Raw genomic sequence first — 21,810 nt, 5'->3', positions numbered from 1 at the left:
AGGAGTTATTTATTTATTTTGCTCTATTTCTTCCAGCGCTCAAAAGCTGTGAGCAGCTGAATGGTTATCTTGATAAGAGTAGGCCCTGAGCTGCATGCGTTGTGACAGCCTCCAATGAATACCAAGTGACGTGAGTCACAGTCTGAAGCCATTCTGGAAGGAATAAAAAAAAAAAACTTTATATTATAATCGCCGCCCCCTTTTAAACAGCCATTACCTCAGGGCGGAGTAGCCAGAGGTGAGGTATAGGACCGCTGACATACACCCACTATCGCCCGCCAAATTAAAAGAGGCTCTGGCCTGTGTTCTTGAATGCTAAACGCGTCCTGGAATGCCTAATGTGGGTCTGATTCATCCACTCAGACGGCCTGAAGAGGACGGGATCCCTCCACAGCCTTCAGTGAGTGCGGTGATAAATAAAGAGTATGGAATCAATAAGCTCGGATTATCAATAAACACAGCTTTAAAAGGCAACAAAAGAGTAAAGAATCACTATAAAGAAAGGATGCGGGCCGAGCTGCTGAGAGGGAGATTTTTAGAGGACGGCCTGGCATCTGTATCTCAGCCACTCATGGACGCTCCGTTAATCGGCAGCAGTCGAGCCTCATTCATCAAGGCAGTGGCTCTCAATCCCCGCTCACACCCCTCACTCACGGGGGATAGGCAGATGTAACTCCCAATGTGTGCTCCATACTGTGGCTAATGGCTAAATCTGTCATTTTCACCATTATAAAGGTTTCTGTTTTTTTATGCTCACAATCTCCATCATGCTTGATTAGATGTGGTATGCTGGATTCAACGGCTTCCTGGTCATTTTGCCCAGAATCCCTCCATCTGTCTTTCTCTCGCTGCTTCTCTCATTTTCATTTCGGTCTTCCCTGACAATCTTTTCCCACGTCTCGTACTTTCCACAATCATTTGCCCAATTATTTAACAGACTACAATATGGAATAATTCATGAAAATGAATTATTCCAGTGGTTTAATAAAAAGTGAGCCTTGACTCGCAAACTATAGCTGTAGAGACAATAATCTTCCATATTAGAGTAAGAAGTGATAATGAGGGAATATATTACACTGATTGTGTGTAACTTTAAATATAAGACACTATTGGAGAAGCACCTTTGAAATTGTAGATTGCAAAGTTGTAATTTAAAGAAGATACCCTTTTATTACGAAAAAAACCTTTAATTTATTAACAAACTATAGCTGAAAACATTTAAGATTTTAAGAGGATACACTACACTCGTCCACGAACCATTTCTTATTTGTATTATGTTGAAAAAAGTAAACTGGATTTATTAATGAACAGAAAAGATCAGTATTTATTAGAAATAAAATATTTGTTTAACATTGAAAATATTTAGTGCATCACTGCTGAAATAATATATATATATATATATATATATATATATATATATATATATATTTTTTTTTTTTTTTTTTTTTTTTTTTTTCTATCAAGAAATGTACTAAAATCTAACTTGTGAACAATGGTGTATATTATGTATTCCGGTTTTATTAAGGGTAATAGCATTAAAATTGAAACTTAATTTTACACGAAAATATACTAAAATGAATGCAGACGAATAAACTAATATATACTGTATAGTAGATTTAAAAATAGTGATAAAACAATATTTGAAAGTAGTAGTTAAAATGAATCATTTATTTGACCAGTGATTTCAATACTTCAAAATGAACTGAAAAATAGAAGTGTAATTCTAGTGAATCTGTTCAACATCACACGCAACAGGGGACAGAGCTTGTCTGAGTATTGCCTCAGCTCTTTCATCTGTAAAGCTGTAGGCATAATAAAATATGCTGAATAATATGTATTTTTTTTTTTTTTTGTTTTTTTTTTTTTTGTAACCCAGTGGAAAAAGTTACTTGTCGGTGTTTTGAAAGGAGGTGAAAAATACACATTTATGCAGTATTACTCTCTTCTCTACCTCATTTTAATACAAAGACTGTGTTCACCAGCAGTTCTGAAAGAAGCTAAAATCATAGGCCCACAATTGTCTTTCAAGAGGTGCACAGACCCCATGCAGTTCTCCACAGATTTAAGTGTCTTTTTAAAATTGTATCCCTGGACTCAGTCAGGTGCCACTAGCCAGTCATAATCTGTTATTGTGTGCCTGAAACCATGTGTGATTAATTTCTCTTTTAAATGAACCGTCCAGCCCGGTTTGGCATTGGGGCCATGATGGAGCCGCACTATAAATGGTTTATGTCATGGCTTTTGTCAAGTGCCTTTCCCCCGCAGCCTCGCTCAGTAATTGAAAAGCCTCCTCCGACGGAGGGATGGAACGACGGTGTTCGCTGCATACTGACGACAGAGACCGAGGGGAAAATGGTCCGAGTGGGTCTAACCACCTCAGCGTGAATAGCTACCCAACAGGATTTCCAGGGACACCTGCACTGACCCATAATGACCCACCAGGCACCCTCCGTCCAAGCAATAATGTTTTCTGTTCAGGCTGGACGGGAGGTGGAGTAACTGGATGCCGGAATGAATGACAATGTTAATAACGAAGCTCTCGCCGAGCTTTGTGTTAGTATGAGATGTGTTCATTGTGAATCTGATTTAATCTCAGAGGCGACTATATCTGTCAGCGTGGCATCAACAGGCATGGAAATTGCTCTCTTTTTCTGGCCCTCTCTCTGTTCTTAGCCTCAGGATTTGCTTTGCTTGCATACAGAAGGGTTGTGATAAATGATAGCATCTGCCTGCCTACTTCACCACCTGCATTTCCAAATTCCTTACAGAGGTGCTCAGAGGAAAGAGGTTGGCACTATGCACAATGCACACGGAAGAAAAAATAAATAAACAAGAAAAAGTAAAACCAGTATATTTTGTATAGATTGGTAAAACCATATAAACTTCAAATTGTCCACTTAATAATATATATATGTTGGGTTATATATATATATATATACATTAGGGCGGGGACTCGATTAAAAAAATTAATCTAATTAATTAGAGGCTTTGTAATTAATTAATCGAAATTAATCACACTTTAATCGCATATAAATATTTGATCTGAGAACAGTGCGAAGTAATTTATTTTCACATGGATTTATAGTATACCATTGAATAATGACTGAATACATACGCGTAAGCAAAAAAAATATTGTTTATTTTTGTTCAACCAAGTCTAGCAGACCAGTGCAATTTTTGCCATGAAGTGTAGCAATAGCATATTTAGAAACAATTTAGAAATAGTACATTTCAGAAATTCAGGAAGCTTATAGGTGCTGGAACCTTCTGTAAAGTGTTTTTTTAAGTAAAACACAATACTGTCAATTACATTCAGAACATTGGAAACCCTGACTATTAGAAAACATCTCTCTGTTGTTTCAGAGGCCATAACATGGCCTCAATAACCTTGGCCAAAACAATAAAGAGTTTAACATAAACTGCCAGTTGCACCAACAAAATAATACATAGTTCAACATAAAGTGTAAAGTCCACGCTAGCTGCTATATGTTTTGCGTTGAGGTGATACTTGAGGCTCGAAGTGCTGCGGTGATATGCGAACGCTGGTTGGTGCTTCAGTATAATCGGTCCGCCGAAACTCATCCAGTGAGAAACGTTCCGCGGTGCAAAAATAAGTTATTAAAAATGCGGCATTTTTTTTTTCTGTAACTAATTAATCTTAATTAACACGTTATTTTTTGTGTAATTAATTAATCTCAATTAACGCGTTAAAGTCCCGGCCCTAATATATATATATTAAGACATTATATATAAGACATTAAGTTTTATGTCTTAGATGTTTTAATGTTTTTGAAATCACCAAGGCTTCATTTATTTGATAAAAAAAAAAAAAAAAAATGCTGAAAGCATTAATATTGTAATATATGTTATTGTGAAATAATAGCTTGAATATATTTTACAATGTAATTTATTTCTATGATGGCAAAGCTGAATTTTCAGAAGCCATAACTCATCAGTGTCACATGGTTATTAATCATTCTAATATGCTGTGATGGATTTTTAAATCAATGTTGAAGTGTTGTTCAGCTTTATATTTTTGTGGAAACAGTGAAACATTTGGTTACACTTTATTTCGATAGTCAACTTTAGACATTCTACTGACTGTAACTAACTTTGTAACTACATGTCAACTACATATCAACTAAATCTCAGAAATGTGCAACTACATGTCTTCTAACTCTCAGAGTAGACTGTTAGGGTAGGTTAAGGGTTAGTGTTAGGGGTAGGTTAAGGGTTAGTATAAGTTGACAATAAGTTGAAAAGGAAGTGTTAGAAGATATTAAGCAGACACTCTACTAATACTCTACTAACTGCCAGTTGACATGAAGTTGCAAAGGTACTTACTGCTAGTAGAATGTCTAAAGTGGACTATCAAAATAAAGTGTTACCAAACATTTTTTTGTTATTATTCTTTCATGAATAGAAAAATATATATATATATTTGTAAAATAAATATGTTATAATTTCATAAATGTCTTTAAAGTATTAACATCTTTAAAAAATAAAATAAACTAGAATAAAATTAATAGCTGATTCTAACTTTTAGAGATTTACTATATAATAATATTAATAATAGATTAATCTCAAATAAAAGATACCCTTAGCGGTTAACCATGCGGGTCGCCCCAGGACAGATTAGTGTTTACACTCCAAATGGGAAGTGGTCCATACGCCTCAGAATGGATCGGATCACAAAATCTTTTGAACTGTGTTCATCATTTACACATTTAATTCTGATCATCTCTGACTGATCCTAATACCAGTTCTTAACACATTCTCTGAAGTTGCTTTGAAACCACACGCATTATTTCAAACGCCACACAAATAATGCTTGACATGACCTCAAAGTCAGGCCAATGGAAACAAACCACGTCTGCAACAAAGAGTTACTGCTTCAAGTGACAATATGCTGTGCCCCAAATAACCATCAGAAGCAGAGAAACACCTCCAAGTTAAGAAGTTATAGAATTGTCAGCTTCCATGCCACTCACAATCTCACATTTCCTTTGCTTCAAATGCGGCTCGGAGCAGTGCTTTTGAAATCCCCCGCATGCCTCTACTCTGCATTAAGACACTTCTGAAAAAAAACAAAAAAACAATGCACACTGGCTCATCCTGAACTGTCCGCATATAAAACACAGAAGAGTCTGTCACTGAAAGCAAAGCAAAACCTCTAGCTCTTAAATTTCAGCAGTAACTGTTCTGCTCAAAGCTCAGATTTGAGAAGGAGAATGAAGAAATAAAGTACTTTTATACGTATTTGTATGGTATGTAACAAGTGACATAACGTCAAGCGATGGTTTTATATTCTCTAGGCAGCACAGTCAGTGCATACAAACATTCTCGACTGTTTCCAAGGAGAGCCATTTTAAACGCAGACAGCTGTCAGGTCAACAATCGCACGACTGGGCATCAAAGAAAAGATGGTTTGTTGTGGGGTAAAAGGTGCACACAGAAGGTGAATGGGCAATTGGCAAAAGAAGAAAGGGACTGTGTGGATGTGAACAGGTCTGTCTGGCATAAAATGAAAGACAGTGTTTTACATGACAGTTGATGGAAGTATGGCTTGTTTGCTCTTTGTGGGAGTGGTGGACTGATTTGTATGGATGGTGGTCTTCAGTTTAGGGCCACCCATACACTGCACTGTCCCGGTTTCTCAGTAGGGTGCGGGCTTCTCCATTACAAGCCGGTTCGGTTTTTACGACGCCAGGATAACTGTCACGTTAATGAACGCCTTGCTGGCCTTCACGAGCCCTGTGTCCTTGTGGAAGTGACAAGCAGTGAACAGCCCTTTGCCGTTCTCACAGAAAGGCCATTACAGCCTTCTCCTCCAACAGTTGTAGTGCTAATGTTTAACAGCCTAATTAGAAAGGGAAGCAGCTGCTTTTCTTAAACGAATGTCCACCCACGGGCCACCTACAGTGTCAAGCAGCTGGACATAATTTCTGCCTTACTGTAAACTACAAAGCCCAGCAAACAGGGGTCAACAGGATGTGGACACCCCTGTATTAAATTATAACTATTAAAACCTCAGACTGGACGAGTCCCTGATGCCCCAAACTATTTACTACTGAGCTTGTCCGTAACAGAAAGAGGACTAAAACGAGCCTTCCTGACACAACAGAATTTACAGAGGTGTGAAATTAAGTGCAATTTGGCATTACAGTGATCCAGCCAAACCTAAAATACCTTCTTAATGAGAGTGTAAAGAATGATTCAGAGAGGATATAAGCAATGGAAAAGCAGTTGCATCAAAGACAAACAGCCCCACAAATGGAATGACAACGTCTGTGCTACAGTGGTAACACTGCAACGCCGGCAGATTCCTGAGGGTGTTGGATCCAGGAGTTTGAATGGGTTTACTGATGCAAACCCTCATTGACAAGCACTAAACAAAAATAGACCGCTAGACGAGAAAAAAAAAAAAAAAAACTCCTTTTCTGCTGCATTTTGTCATTTTTTTTTTTTTTAATTTTTCTCTTTAATTTAAAATGTATAATATATTTAATTCATTTAATATTGTACATTTGAAGAATTCGAAAACGTTGGAAACTGTCTGCAGATTTACGGATGCATTTTCTTGCATATTAAGAATTCATGTTCATTAAAGGTCCCCTTCTTCGTAATTCCATGTTTTAAACTTTAGTTAGTGTGTAATGTTGTTGTTAGAGTATAAATAATATCTGTGAAATTCTAAAGCTCAAAGTTCAATGCCAAGCGAGATATTTGATTTAACAGAATTTGCCTACAAAAAGCGACCCGTTTGGTCTACAGCCCTCTAGTTCCTGTAGTAATGACGTCACTAAAACAGTTTTTTTGACTAACCACCGCCCACATGAATTCACAAACAGGGGGGCGTGGCCTTGTTGCGCTCCGACGGAGAAGAAGGAAGAGCTGTTTGTTTTTGTCGTTGAAACGCTGTTTTTTTTTTTTTTTCTTGTCAGTCAATCATCTTTGTTTGGGCTTCCCAGGAACGCTGTACTTTGAGATTAATGGTTACAATTTATGTTTAACTTGGTTCCCGAACATTATGCACATGTAAAACTATGTGCAGCTCATTTTGCTGAGGACTTGCTGAGGACAACTTTCTCAATCAGTTTAATGCCGGATTCGCACAAAGATTATTCTTGAAAGATGGAGCAGCTCCCTCTTTGTCTGGAGAAGGCGTTGTTTATGGATCACAACCGGTAAGTGTATTTTATTATTTAAGTTGGTGCATTTAACAGTTTCTGTAACTTATTACACAAAGGACAACACTGTTTAGCTTTGTTAACTAGATGTTAGGGCTGTGCAAAAAGACGAATGCGGTTTTCATGCGCATCTCGTCAGTAAAAACGCTCCTGTGACTATAAATACATCTTCAGCACATGCGTTCTAGCCCAATCACGTTACCAGGAGGGCAGCCTGCTCTCAGCTGCTGTCGAATCAAAACACAGGTACCACTGGCCCAATCAGAACCCGTTACGTATTTCTGAAGGAGAGGCTTCATAGAACAAAGAAGTAATCAGCCCGTTTTTGTGACAGTGAAAACAGCGGTATACAGATAAGTGAATTGTGTGAAAAATACTGTGTTTTTTTACACGCGAAACATGAACACATGTTATATTGCACATTGTAAACACAATCAAAGATTCAAAAAAGCATGTAAAACGGGACCTTTAAAGTTTCTTTATGTTTATCCAAACTTAGATTATGTTTCGTTTATTGAGCATATATATACATGGGGGCCGTTCTTCGTACGTCGATAACTCAGTTAGCTGGATTTGATTGTTGACGATTTGGCGTGATCTTGGATCGTTTGGTTCTTCGAAGCTCATCCTGGAGCTGCTGTCATAGCAACAGGTCCGTTAGCTTAAACCTGCTCGGGAGCAGGCTTATTTCATGTAAACAGGATTAGATTGCTTCTCTTCAACCAGATCTGATACTCAAAATATGTCTGCCACCACCGCTACTTTATTACAAGAGTATCGTATTGATCCAGGGACAATAATTTAAAATAATATATATAATAATATATAATTATAAATATATATAATAATTTAAAAAAAAATTTAATTAAAAATAATATAAAAATGCTGTGTAGTCGATAACAGCCTACTATAAATACAGCCAGTTTTACTCACTGAAATATTTATGTCATAAAATTATTACTTTATAATTGTATTAGAGTCTTACACACATGCTATTAGGGTGACCACCGGGCTATTGCTCTGTTGCAGGTCAGCAGACCTGATTTTGCGGGACAATGCGGGACACGAGGGAGAGCAATTACTATTATTGTACTTGGTGAATAAATATAGATTTTTTTTTTATTAGATATATTTTTGCAGTGATGTAAACATGTTTTAAATTGCTAAAAGGGTTTATAAAAATGTTAATGATGGTGCTGACCGGCGCTCTGAACGGCACTAATAATATTTAATAGTAATTTCAGTAAAAAAATATTTTAACAGCACGTGTCTATTCAATCCAAATAATTAAGTGAAAATAATAATCCAATCGCTACAATGCACATTTCCAAATAAGCACATAAATTCCATTAGGAAAGACTAGAAAGATTAAATGTGTTCTTAGCGGATTCAGTGCATCTTGAATTTATTTTATGTTTTTTGTCTGATCTGGCAGCTTCGAGTAGGGCCTTCTCATTCATTATGTGTCTGTAGAACTCCTGGCAGGCGTAGCTGTAGTTCACTTTCACCAGGATGCTTTTTTTTTTTTTTTTGTCTCAGTGTTTAATTTCCCGCTCTGGCTAGCCGCTAGAACCAATAATAACGGCTTCGCTGCGCATGAACAGTGTTTTCTTATTAAAAAAAATATATATTGTAGACTTGTAATTTAAAGGACGATGAAATAAAATGAAGACAAAATTAAAATGCGGGACACTGCTTATGACTTGCGGGACGCGGGACAAAGAGTGCATTATTTTGAGTGATGACTGCTATTATAAGAGTGGCTTGATGGAGCGCAGGAGATGCAGATAACATGATATTGACCCTTAAGGAATTTTCATTAATGCTGTCACGTAACAAATCTGTCCAAATATAGAATGAAATAAATAGAAAATTTCTACATTGAAATAAAAATGTAAAGACTGCACAACTATTATAAATTGCGAATCTAAATAAAAACATTTCTAATTAAAAAAAACATGTATCTATTATCTGTTTAATGTATCTATGATAACATTTATGTAGTTTTGTTTGCTTGGCTGTTTCCTTAAAAGTCCAGAAATGTGTCAAGTTTTGTCAGGTGTCGTTTTAAATTATATGACATCATTACATTGCCGTCTTGCCACCAGCCAATCGCTGCACTGCTGATCATGGTTTCGAGTATCGATACATATCCCCTTTTAAAACAACACATGAACGCGCAATTATCTCAGATAACTCAATCCAGCGATACTAATCATACACAACAGGTGTGTTCGAAGAACCCAATTAGCCGGATCATGATTAGCACGATGATCTCATCTTGGATTTGTCATTTGATCTTGGATGTAATAACCGACGTACGAAGAACAGGCCCATGGTGTCATGTAGAAAAAAAGTAATTTCTAAAAATGTAAAAAATTTCTTTTGTTCTTTTTTTTTTTTTTTTACTGAAGATTTGCATATAAAGTGATACAAAAAGTGACTCTGCACAGAAAAAGAACAAATCCTTACCCTAAAACTGATTTATTAACATTACGTATTTTTATTTTTATTATTATGATTTTTTTTTTAAATAGCTATAACCCTTGACCACTTGTGGAAACTCAAAACACTGGTTGAGGTTATACGGTGGTCAGTTAGAAGTGTCTTCCTTCTGGTCTCTAAGCTTTTGCCGGCAAGCCTGAAGACTGAATCCTCCATTGTGGCTGCCTGATAAAGAGATTAGGTCACTGTGAAAAGAGGCGGGACAGCATCGCCGTGCATCTGAGATGCTTAGCTGAAAGGCCCATTGTAGGACCAGTACACATCCTGCCTTCCCAGAGTACTTGACAACCAAAACAGCCAACAACAGAATTCCTGTGTCAAACAAAACCCTCCTTGTCTAACCAAAGGTTTATCAGCCTCATTTGCAAATGTATGCCTTTGTGACCAAATCGCTTCCAATTAAACCAGCCACTCGAATCAGAACTAAACAAATTATTCCATGCTATTTTTGTTAATCTCAGGGTTAAAAATGAAAATGACACAAAAACCGTTTGGAGAGATGGACTGACTGAATGCACCTCTCTTTAAAATGTCAATAGGAAGGAAAGCCAGAATCCGAGAACTGTCCCGCTACTCTTTTGAGTGCTTTTTCACCTAAAAATTCAATTAACATATCAAGTCAAAAGAATTAATACATTATAGAACACCAGATGTTCCAATCCAACTGAGTTCAAACACATTTCTTTCTTTCTTTCCTTTCTTTCTTTCTTTTATTAAAAAATAGGATTCATCCTTATTGATTTAGTTGCAATTTCCCTCTGAGGAAATGAGCTCTTCAGATAGTTAAATTTAGCTAAATACATGTAATCAATCATGCATCTTGTCCTATTATAATTCCCCGAGAAACTAAGAGGCATAATAGAGAAAATAATATCATTTACATATCTTTTCAAATCCTCAGAACCTGGCAGAGAAAGGGGCCATATCACAACCTGGATCTGGGGCCCTGCGATTGGCTAAAGTAAACAAAATTACTGATTACAAACCCCTGGGATTATTTTTGAATCATAATTCATTCGAGACGGATTTCCATCCAAAAGTTAATATGAGACCTTGGAGACTGCGGACACGTGGCTATGAATGCCAAGGGCTACAGAAGGTTATCATTGTCGTACTTGTTTAATTCCTGGTAGAGCAAGCTTTATTCTACTTGTTATGTATAAACACAAAAATTGGAAGCTTTTATCAATATCCCCTGCCTGAAATATTGGCCCACCAGGTTATTCAACAAATTATTTTACATCCACGTCATCTGTTCCATAAACCTAGTTTCCTCTCACCGTCTGGGAGTTGCTGTTACTCGCAACCATTTCCCCTGTTCTTTTGGTAACTGAGTTGTAATTGGCCTGCTTGTTATTCACTGCTGACAAAGCCCCAGTGCTGCTAGATTTGGACCTCTTGTTTCTCTAAGTGCACCAGCCAAACGCTATAGCATTGTGGCCAGGTCTTTAGAGAAGGCTGCCCATCAGATGGTCAGTGGAATGGAACACTGCCTGATTCTTCACACACCATTTTGTCAGCTTAGGGATTAAAAGGGATGAATATTTTATCAAGGCCACCAAAATGGTCAGAATCAGTGTGTGGGAGGTGATGAGTTACGTCTTCCTCCATCTCTGCCAAAAGAAATGACCGTATCCTCCGAGGGCCAAAAACAACAACAACAACAACAAAACTCTGTTGAAAAGAAACATCCTGTGCGGCCATCCATAACCAGACACAACACAAGTCAAATTCACTTTGTTGCGGTGGATTTTCTCTGCCTTAAATCAGAAAGGGAAAAATAAAAATGGTAGTAAAGGGGAGATGAGTGACAGAAAAGAAGGCTGATGAGCTGGTAATAGCTATAACATGGAAAAAGCTCAGGTTATGGCTGAGTAGAGGCCAGGGTTCTGAGATGAATTCTGGCGAAGGTTGAAACAGAAATAGAGGGAGCAAAAGAGTGTGCAGTGATGAAGAGAAATAAGAGATGACTGACTGAGATAGATGGGGGGAAGTTCAGACTCTTTTCTCATAGGCGTCTGACATTTACAGGGCCAGTTTGGAGAAAAGAAGCTGGAGGAAGCTCTTGACCTCCACTTCATTACAAGCCCAAAAGACCCTCCACCACATTAAATATTGAGAACAGGTGAGGAAGCAGCTCTGAGGAAATACAACAGAGTAAAAGGACAGCAAGCAATGAGAGATGCATTGAACTGTGAGAACAGCAATGTACTTTTCCTCTCTCTCTCTCTCTCTCTCTCTCTCTTTCTCTCTCTCTCTCTCTCTCTCTCTCTCTACAGCAAACTTAAAATCCAATTTCATGCCTCATGTTTTAAAGTGAGCTAATTTTAAGAGATTTCCCTTTCACTGTTTTCTTTTCTTTTCTTTTTTTCTGCATATCAACAATCTGCAGCAATATTCATTGCTATTAAGTAGGAAACAAAAGGCTACTTGAATGTTTCTATAAAAACCCGCATGATGGCGTAGCTCTTGCAAACAGTAAGAGACAACTAGCATCGAGACAAATACCAAGCATTAGCCACTGTCATCATGACTGGCATTCTCTGTCTTTCTCCTTTTGTTCTAGTAATTTCTGGGCTGGTGAAGCAGCAAATAAATATTTAAAGGCACAAATTTAGAGACAACCCTCCAATACACTTCGAGCGAAATTACAACGATCAGGTTGTGAGTCAAGGTGTGTTCTTGCCTATTGTTTCATTACGTTCTAAGACTTAATTAGACGAGAGAACAATGAGGATGCATCTCAGGGAAGAGTTTAATTGCACCAAATTGTACATTGCCAATAGCACAGTGAAGGATAAAAGGAAGAGAGTTGGATTAAGTATTAGCGTATTATGCAAATGCATCACCATATGACACCAGATAATAAACCCGGAGCACTTAACGCTCTGATTGCGGGCTATGGTTGATCTGTAAATTAAAAGATGTTAGTTCACTTTCCGAGGGAACGGGAGGGGGTATTTGTGATCCATTTGTGCCGGGGTGCTCTTTCTGATTGGTCTACGAGGAACGCAGCCCATGCTCATTGTCTTCGGTGTCTTGAATATTAGTGTTATTGTGCACTGTGACTACGCAGGGCTTAAACAGGGGAAACCCAACAATTAGTTTTATTGCAGATGCAAAGAAGGAGTAATGGAGCGTGTCATTGCAGATCTGTTCATCCTCCCACCCCTTTCTAACTCCAAAAGGAAGAGTTGCAAACCTGTGAAAACCCTCAGCAACACTAACCCAGATGGCTGGAATCGGGACTCACAAATAAGCTACTTGTTTACTTACAGGAATTCATGGAACGGCATGAACCAATGCATAGAAAACCATATTCACACAACCACATGTTGTTGTCCTAATGTGTCAGGAAGGCATGTGGGGGATAAACTATTCCTGTGCTTCCTGTGTCTAACCCAGCACGTCTGTTTTATCAGTGGTACTACGGCTGGAATTCAAACTGAGAGGGAAAGGAGGGGTGGCACTTCTGTCGTAGGATACATTATTGAAGAAAAGGTTATGCATCTCATGTCTAATTGTGCTGTGTGGAAATGGGTTCAGGATAATGCTATCTGCTATTTTGCGGCCAAGCAAGTCTGAGAGTAGAATCAGGCCTATTACTGGCTATACACCGACGACACATCACTTATGACCAGTGCTTTCTTTCTAAAGGTCAGCTCTGTGAGAACACGGCGAGATTTGGTATTCTGGATAAAATAAAAAAAATAAAATAAAAATAAATAAAAAAATGACTAATGACTGGGCCTATAGAACAATACATCGAAATTAGTACGTTTAAATGCTAGTCAACAGAATTTTTATTGCATAAATTCTAGTTGTATAACAAGGATAAGACTAAATAAGTTCAGAAAAATATCTAAAATGAAAGAAATAACAAAATACACATTCGAACCTCACAGATAATTCCAATATTTAATGTACTAGCTTATATTCCCAGATGCCATTTATTTGAGGTAATACCATAAATATAAATAAAATAAAATCTGTGCTCGATAATGCTACAAAAAAAAATAAAAATAAAAATAAAAATAAAAATAATATATATATATATATATATATATATATATATATATATATATATATATATATATATATAAATAAATAATAACATTTTATTTTTACAAAAGCATTACATTTTGCTGAGTAACATAAAAGCAAGCAGCAGAACACCAGTACACGTCAGTAATTTTAAAATATGTGGTGTTAAATTATCTATGTACAGTTATGCATAAAGGAATATATGATACAACAGTGAAAGAAGGGGGGAGTTGCATCATAGTCTTCAAAGCCAAAGGTTAAAAAAAAGAAAGAAAAACACAGTATGATGATATAGTGTTAGATCAAAGAGGGGTCTTGACATCAAAAAAAAAAAAAAAACAATTTTATATATATATATATATATATATTTATATATATATATATATATATATATATATATATATATATATATATATATATATATATATATATATATATATATATCCAAACTGCTTTGACAAAATCTACTTGGCCTGTCACACTCCAAGCTATCCAGAGTAAATGAAGAGTATTAACGGTGAAGAATAAAACCAGCATGCCATACTGTTGGCAGCAAATTCACAATGCATTCCTGTGTTTTCATTCATAATCCACTGCATTTTCAGAACAGCAGGCTTCAGATTGCCAACATTTCAATGTGAGATCACATATCACACCAAATCTCATAAAACAACAAACACCAAACTGCAACTGGCACATTGCGGCCGATCATCATACTCAGTTCATATAAAGCCATCCTCATATACCTCTGTATCACTAAGGTCTCCTCAAGTGTTTTTTTCATTAGGCATCCTTTCCACAATCTCAACATCTCCGTACAGCATTAGCCCTGAGATCCTAAGTGATGAGTAATGTTTGTCATTGCACCGCCTTGTAAAGTAAGCCATTGAAAGAATATAAGGAAGAAAAGAATATCAGCCCCTGCTCTAAAAGTTAGCATATAAAAGGATGTATGATTTTCTGCTTTGCTAATTGCTCTTCATAAGGGTGAATGGATGTATTCCATGCACCCACGCAGTGATTAGTACAACCACGTTCAGCATGAAGGCTGCTTTGTATAAATGAAGCTATAATTCTCCACTGTGTCAAACACTCTATTAATAATTATTTGAGTAGAATTAAAAAGAAATATTAATAATAAAAAAAAAAATGTATGCATCCAAATGATTCTCCTATTGCAGAGTGGTAATTGTAGACTCTCTCCATGACTCTTTATATAAAAAAAGCACACTTACAGATCCAGGCCATTGTATAAGCTGAGCATCAGATCAAATGAAGCAATTAATCAATCACCAGGAAAGTGCTTTATACACTAGAAAGTGTATGGTTCTCATATAGCACAATGCTACCAGTCAGATAATGTATTCATGTGTTCCAAGGTCACTGAGACTCCTGCAATGGAGACAGTTGGCACAAACAACTTGGCCCTGTCCAAGTGCCGCTATAATCATCGTTATTCTGCACCTGAGTAGAAACCACCACAATGAGACCATACCGTCGAGGAGGCTGCCGGCAGAATCAGAATCAGACTTTCTTCATGCATCAACATGACTGCATTTACCTAGGCCTGGGGATTAATTTACTTTTTTCAGCAAAGCCAAATGATGTGCAAAAGCACTGTATGTCTGACCGTAACTTCGTCTTTGCCTTTCAAAAGACTTGCTTTAATGAAACCTCAAATGAAATGCTCCCTGGCGGAATATGGACTGAAAAGAGTTCTGAAAATCTGTTGATGTATTCATTTATTTAACTGAAAAGTAAACTCAGCACAGAGATCTCCCTGTCTTGTTTGGATGTGGCTTGATATAAAAAAGGCTTTACCAGTCACCATGACAAATGCCTCTATTTGTTGAAAATGACCGAGTCTCTTCCTCTATCGACTCGCAGTGATGTGGACCGGAGCAGCGCAGCACCCAACACAATGCAAGGGCAAGTTACCGGGGCTTCATTTTATATATTTTTTTATTTTTTTTTTATTTTTTTCTGCACACAACTCCAAGGTGGTAATGTGACACCAAAGGTAACAGAAGCCACTGACTAGAAAGATGTTAATCCTGACAAAATGCCACAGCATTAGCCAGAGCCTCTGCTATATTGAATTCTGCATCCCTGGGGAGCATGAGCAACACAGACGGTGGCGCTCAATCTTTTTGAGTGGTCCTCTGAGACAAAACTGTGGTAAGCAAACTGGGCCATGACTAAAAAGAACAACAGCACCCTCTATTGAATACTTGTGAGTGTACATGGTGTTCTATGAATATTATGATTCTTCTTATTATTATTAAGAATAATAATAATAATACTAACATATTTATCTCTATGATGCTCCATTTCAAATGTGTTTTTTTTTTCCTCTTTTCTTTATTTTATTTTATTTTGAATGCATTATTGGATTGATGAGGGATTTTAGTTATGTATTTATTCATACCTCTTTTTAGGCCTATGTCTGAGATAAAACTGCCGTAAAGTAACAGACACCTCAACTATTGCACTGAATCTAACAACACATTTCTAAAAAAAAAAAAAAAAAAAAAAAAAAAAAAAAAAAAAAAAGTCAAAATAGACAAATTCTAGACAGTGTAACTATGACCAAAATGTCATTTTCAAACAAATAAATAAAAAATCCTACTTTACAAATGTAAAATCCGAGCTTCACGGCCTCTTCTTAACACTAACACGAATTCGCTTCACTGATTCACTCACTCGACTACTTGTACGCGTCCTACCGAGGAAATACAGAGCTGATATTGTTCATAAAAGATGTGTGTAATGAGTCATGGTGTGATTCTCGCAGTGGGGGGCATATCCCTGTTTTTCTGCCCGGGGTTGTGCTCTCTCACCACCCGCACGACTCCTTCATTCCCCGCCGTGAATGCCGAAGCGTTTGTGGATTGACTCCAGCGACAGACGCTCGCATTCCCTTCTACAAACCAGAAACTCGTGATGGGGGGAAAACCCCATTACTTCTATCAAATTAGCAATTATAATATTAATAAAAATAAAAAAAATCATTAACCTCTCGTTGAATAAATTAATAAATACACGAACAGAGTACACCATTCCTGCACTATGCACTAAATGGAATTATGCATATTAGGCTATATTATAGCAGCATGGAAAGTTGAACCCAACACACTAGATGATCGACAAGTTACAAACAAATAAGTCATGTAATCTGATAAGGTAATAATAACGTGCTATAACCATTAACAATAAAACTGCAGCGCATTTCTGTAGGCATACTTTATACACTGGAGGCTTATAGATAGATAGATAGATAGATAGATAGATAGATAGATAGATAGATAGATAGATAGATAGATAGATTTTTATTTTTTTAACTCCACTTCGTGACCTTTTTCCCCTCTCCTCCTCAGGCTCAGTGGAACGCAATGCAGGATCATGAAGGGAAACTCAAAATGTAAAAGTTGAGCTACTCACTGAGCCATGAGCAATAGCTCCATGGTGCAAAAAAAAAAAAATAAAAAAAAAAAATAAAACCGTCCACGAAAGCAAATCGCCCCTTTGAATGACATCTTCTCACATTTACAGACTAAGTGTGCATGGTTTACAATAGATGTGCAGTCACTGCAAGAGAGCTGTCTGCTGAGGCTTGGAGAAAACCTTTGGTGAGAACCTGTCCTCTCCATTCCTCAGAAGACAGTCCAGCGTGGTTGATATGATGCGCATTTCAGTAGTAAACAGCCTCACTTCCTACCTTCGAACACTTTCAAAGACGACACCAGTTGTCCAGTGATGGTCCCAGCAGCGGCTAAACGCTGCCACTTCTTCTCTTTGATCAACAATCAACATCCAACAAGAGCAGTCTGTGTGTTAGCACTCCAGACGCAGTGTCCTCCGTGCCAAAGTCCTCTCCCTGGATTGAAGCAAAACATAAAGACCCGCTCGATTTACTTTTTTTCTTCTTCTTCCTTCTTCAAGTAAGTACCGAGGGCAACTGTTAAATGGAGACTGGTGAAGTAAAACGGAGCTATGTCCACGATCAGTCAGGTGCAGCTGCTCTGCGCGCGCGTTCGCTCTGCTGCTCCAGCAGTCGGAATGATGATGATGACCGGTGCGATGTAACGCAAGCAGGATGTGTGTGTGTCTACCGCCGGTGACTGTGTCGAGTCAACCCTCCTTCTCTCCCTGCGTTTCCAGATGGAAGCAGTTTCTCATCTGTCCTGTCGCGCGGTCCCATCTGAAGCGAGCGACCAACGCAACTGTTAAACCGGCCTCTAAAATCCTCCTCCAATCAAAACAGGCGAATGAAAGCTGAACCCACACTGGGGAATGAAATACCCGCGCGTCTCAATAAAATGAAAATAAAATCAAAATGGTAAATAGTTTCACAATTCTCTTTGAGATGTCAAGTTAATAAAACAAATAAAGATAGTTTGCTTATCCACAATTACTATTTTAATCTCACACGTCTTCAGTCTATAGTTTATTTAGTTTGTGTGTGTGTGTGTGTGTGTGTGTGTGTGTGTGTGTGTGTGCTTTTAACACCTGTTACCATTTAATACTACTTTTTTTCAGTATGCTGTAACAATTTTATTTAAGCAATACGTAATCAAAGCATTTACCTATATTTTAAAGGTATAGGTGAGTTACTGCTGTGTTACAAAACTCCCCACTATCCCCCAAAGTTGACTTTATCTTTTTATACTTTTTAAGATGAAATACAGTAGCTATTGTGCACATAAATTCACAGCTGAGAACAGCACAACGCTCACATAAACTAATTCTGAAAAATATGTAATTTTGTCGGAAGACCATTACTCCGGTCATCATGTCAGAGCTTAATTGTAGGTTAGGTCTATAATTATGGTGTCCATTACTGCTCTGCTAATTGGTATGTCTACCCTTACCATTGTGCTTTGTTGATGGAAATTGGTATTCTACTGAAACTGCAGTTTGACCCACTTCTTTTCCATTTGTTGAGGCAGCAAAGTTTATTTTTCTGGGATCATGCTGAAAAATAAAACCGCTGGTCAGAATCCCATTTGAAATCTATGAATGCAAAACACTCCATTTAGATAGAGAGTTTAATGAGATGAAAATATTTTTCTTCTCTCTGTTCGGTGTTGTTTGTGCAACGCCAGTGTAATAAAGGAAGACGATACTGATTGTTTGCAAAAAAAAAAAAAAAAAAATTCCCTAGGCATATTTATGACATCAGGTCCCACAGTCGTAGATTGAGGAAGCGTTGTGTTGTGTTCCTGGTAACATTCAGCATATGCTCTATTCTTGTCGTTGCGTTTGGCTAGGGATATAGTGAACAATCAATTCAGTCAGATTATTAGCCTGTCTAATAATTGAATTGAGCTGTCGCTCGGGTAATGGATTCACTGCTCACTCACATGGTCGCTTTAGCCAAGGCTGGTTTAAAGAAGTGTGTGAGAGAGAATCAGTGGAGGAGGGCGGAGGTGTGGATGGAATAGGAAAAAGCAAAAAGAAGAAATAAGCGACAACGTTGGCAGTAACACCTGAGGATGGCAGAGCAATCAGATCCATGTCAGTTTTTAATCAGGTTCCTTGGAGGCACAAATTAGCCATCACGTAAGCAACACGTCTTGCTTTGCCTTTCCGTATCACAATTGTGATTGTCAACTTACAATTTTACATCTGAGGAGAGCCTGTCGAGGCTCCTCGGGAGGATTCCATGGCATGGTTTATACAGTGTGTCTTAATAACTTTCCACCAGAGATTTTACAACAGTGGCAGCGTTGTATTGAAGTAACACATTAAAAGGCCTGTTAGACTAAAGCCACCATTTAATATGCTAAAAAGCCAAAGATGAACATGTCTTTTATTGTTTTTATCATTCATTTGCACAAACAAATGACTGCCAATATCAATTGCACGGGCTTACTGGAGCACAGTTGGGTAAATAAAATCAGACACATTCCACCACGGCTTGGATTCCGACACACTTCAGAACTATTATTACTCCGTCTCTGTTGTTTTGATCATGCATTCGCTGCAGAAACAGAAGGAGCAGCCAGACACATGCACTCTTTGATATAATATCCATTTTGTCTAACCCTATTTTAATCCATTACGAGACACTGATATCTGTTGGTGGATCAGAGACCTGGTGGGGGTCTCCGCACAGAGCAAGGAGAGAGGCTGATTACTCACTCTATTGTGGTGGGAGTTCAAATGAAAGAAAAACAGAACAACCTCAGTCACAGTAATGGAGTGGTACATCTGACACCTTATCAGTCGGAGGTGCTCATCAGAGCGAGTTTGCTTTATTTTCTTCATGAGATTTTCCACAGATATGGTTGCAAGCGGGGAGCTGCCTTTCTAGTTTAGGTGATTCTGGAAACATGGGGTCTTTGCTCTTTATCAGGTCATGTCACATCAGACTGTAAACAAGCAAACAAACAGTCAAGCTTTTCTCGTTCTTCCTCTTAATCTTGCTTTGTATAGTCTGAAGTTTTACTCACTCTTTTCTCACTCGTGGTCCATAAATTGAGTGTGATTCTACAGAAAATCAGAAAAGACTTCATAAGAAGAGTAACACAAAAATATGCCATAATGTCATCATGAACCTTGTCATTCTAAATAGAAATTACTGCAAATTATGATCTTTTTTTTTTTTTTTTTTTTTTTTTACCATCTTTATGATAACAGTTGATGGCAGGAATATATTCTCAGGAATATATGTTAATAAAGAAAGATTTCAGTGGTGTCATTAAAGCAACAGATCATTCTTTGTAAGAACACAAATAACTTCTATAGAAACCCCTTGGGTCGCTTTTCCATATAAAAGCAATTAGAAGCAACAGTAGACAGATGTAGAAGTAAACACTAAACTCAAGTCTGACAGTCCCCCTCGGTCTGAAGGGTGTTGGGGGGATTGGGGTGTGCACAGGGATGTCTGTGGGTCTCTGGCACCAGGCCCGGTCAAATTCACGCCATTTCACAATAACCGTAATTTCAAGATGACAACACGTGACGTTCTCGGAGCTGTCCACATCCTTTGACTTGGAATTATGCTTTTCTATGGCAACACTATCAGCGTCTAAACAGTGTTCAGGTGGTACAGCGATCATGTGGAACAAGTCGTAGCTCTCAGAAATCTCCCATTTCACAAGTTGTAATTTTGAGTTATACGAGGATGTAAATTCCTTTTACAAGCTGAAATCTCATATCTACATGAATTACAAAATGCCGTGAACGCAGTCTTACTTTGAGGGGAAAAAATGCATTATATATATATATATATATATATATATATATATATATATATATATATATATATATATATATATATATATATATATATATATATATATATATATATATATATATATATAATACATTTTTTTTTTTTTTTTATTAAAAGGATAGCTCAGCCAGAAATGAACATTCTGTTATCATTTACTCATCCTCATATAATTTCAAACCTCTGCAGAATAAAGCAGTGCATCTATTGAAAATCACTGGGGTCCAATCCAATGTTTTTTGGAGCCTATTGACTTTATCTTCAAAAAACACTCATACAGCTTTTGAAATTACTTAATTTACAGGTTGGAAAGACATGAGGGTAAGTAAATGATGACAGAATTTAATTAATTAATTAATTCCTTTAATCTATTTTCACTTTGCCACTCAAGCTAAGTACTAGCCTCTATTTGCTTATTAGAGTCCTTAAGTTTAAATAGGTAAAATTGTGGTCTGCTTTAGACAGTTGGCAATGAGTGCAGGACATTGGCAGGTATAGCGGATATAATTGAATGGGGCTGTGCTGCAGCAGCTAATGGAAAGGAAACAGGCTGCTCGGCTCAAATGGGAATCTTTGCCACCATACGGAGGGCTCCTGCTGCTATGGTGATATCCAGTAAATAGGATTGAACCCAGTGGAGTTTGTCTACTGGATGCCATGGAGTCTCCCCAGCCCCACGGCCATGTGTCACCCACTAATCTGATCACAAGAAGAATGATATCCCGAGACCACTTCTGAGGGTATACAAGCAGAATGATAACATGTGCCAACAAAGGGATTGACTAGGCAACACAAATATAATGTTAGTTTAGAGTAATTAGCATGCATTTTAAT

At 37.5% G+C, this 21,810-nt stretch overlaps 1 protein-coding gene across 1 annotated transcript in view; it reads right to left on the bottom strand.

The window, feature by feature from the left end:
• Nucleotides 1-17,992, bottom strand: part of LOC113051700 (cadherin-11-like) — a 56,779-nt gene extending 38,787 nt beyond the window's left edge. The window contains exon 1 of the mRNA XM_026215664.1: nt 17,458-17,992. The gene's annotated coding sequence lies outside the window, so the exon portion shown is untranslated. The remainder of the gene's footprint in view (nt 1-17,457) is intronic.
• Nucleotides 17,993-21,810: the final 3,818 nt, after the last annotated feature.

This window comes from Carassius auratus, chromosome 32, assembly GCF_003368295.1.
Source record: "Carassius auratus strain Wakin chromosome 32, ASM336829v1, whole genome shotgun sequence".
Lineage (NCBI taxonomy): Eukaryota > Metazoa > Chordata > Actinopteri > Cypriniformes > Cyprinidae > Carassius > Carassius auratus.
This window is presented reverse-complemented; position numbering and strand designations above follow the sequence as displayed.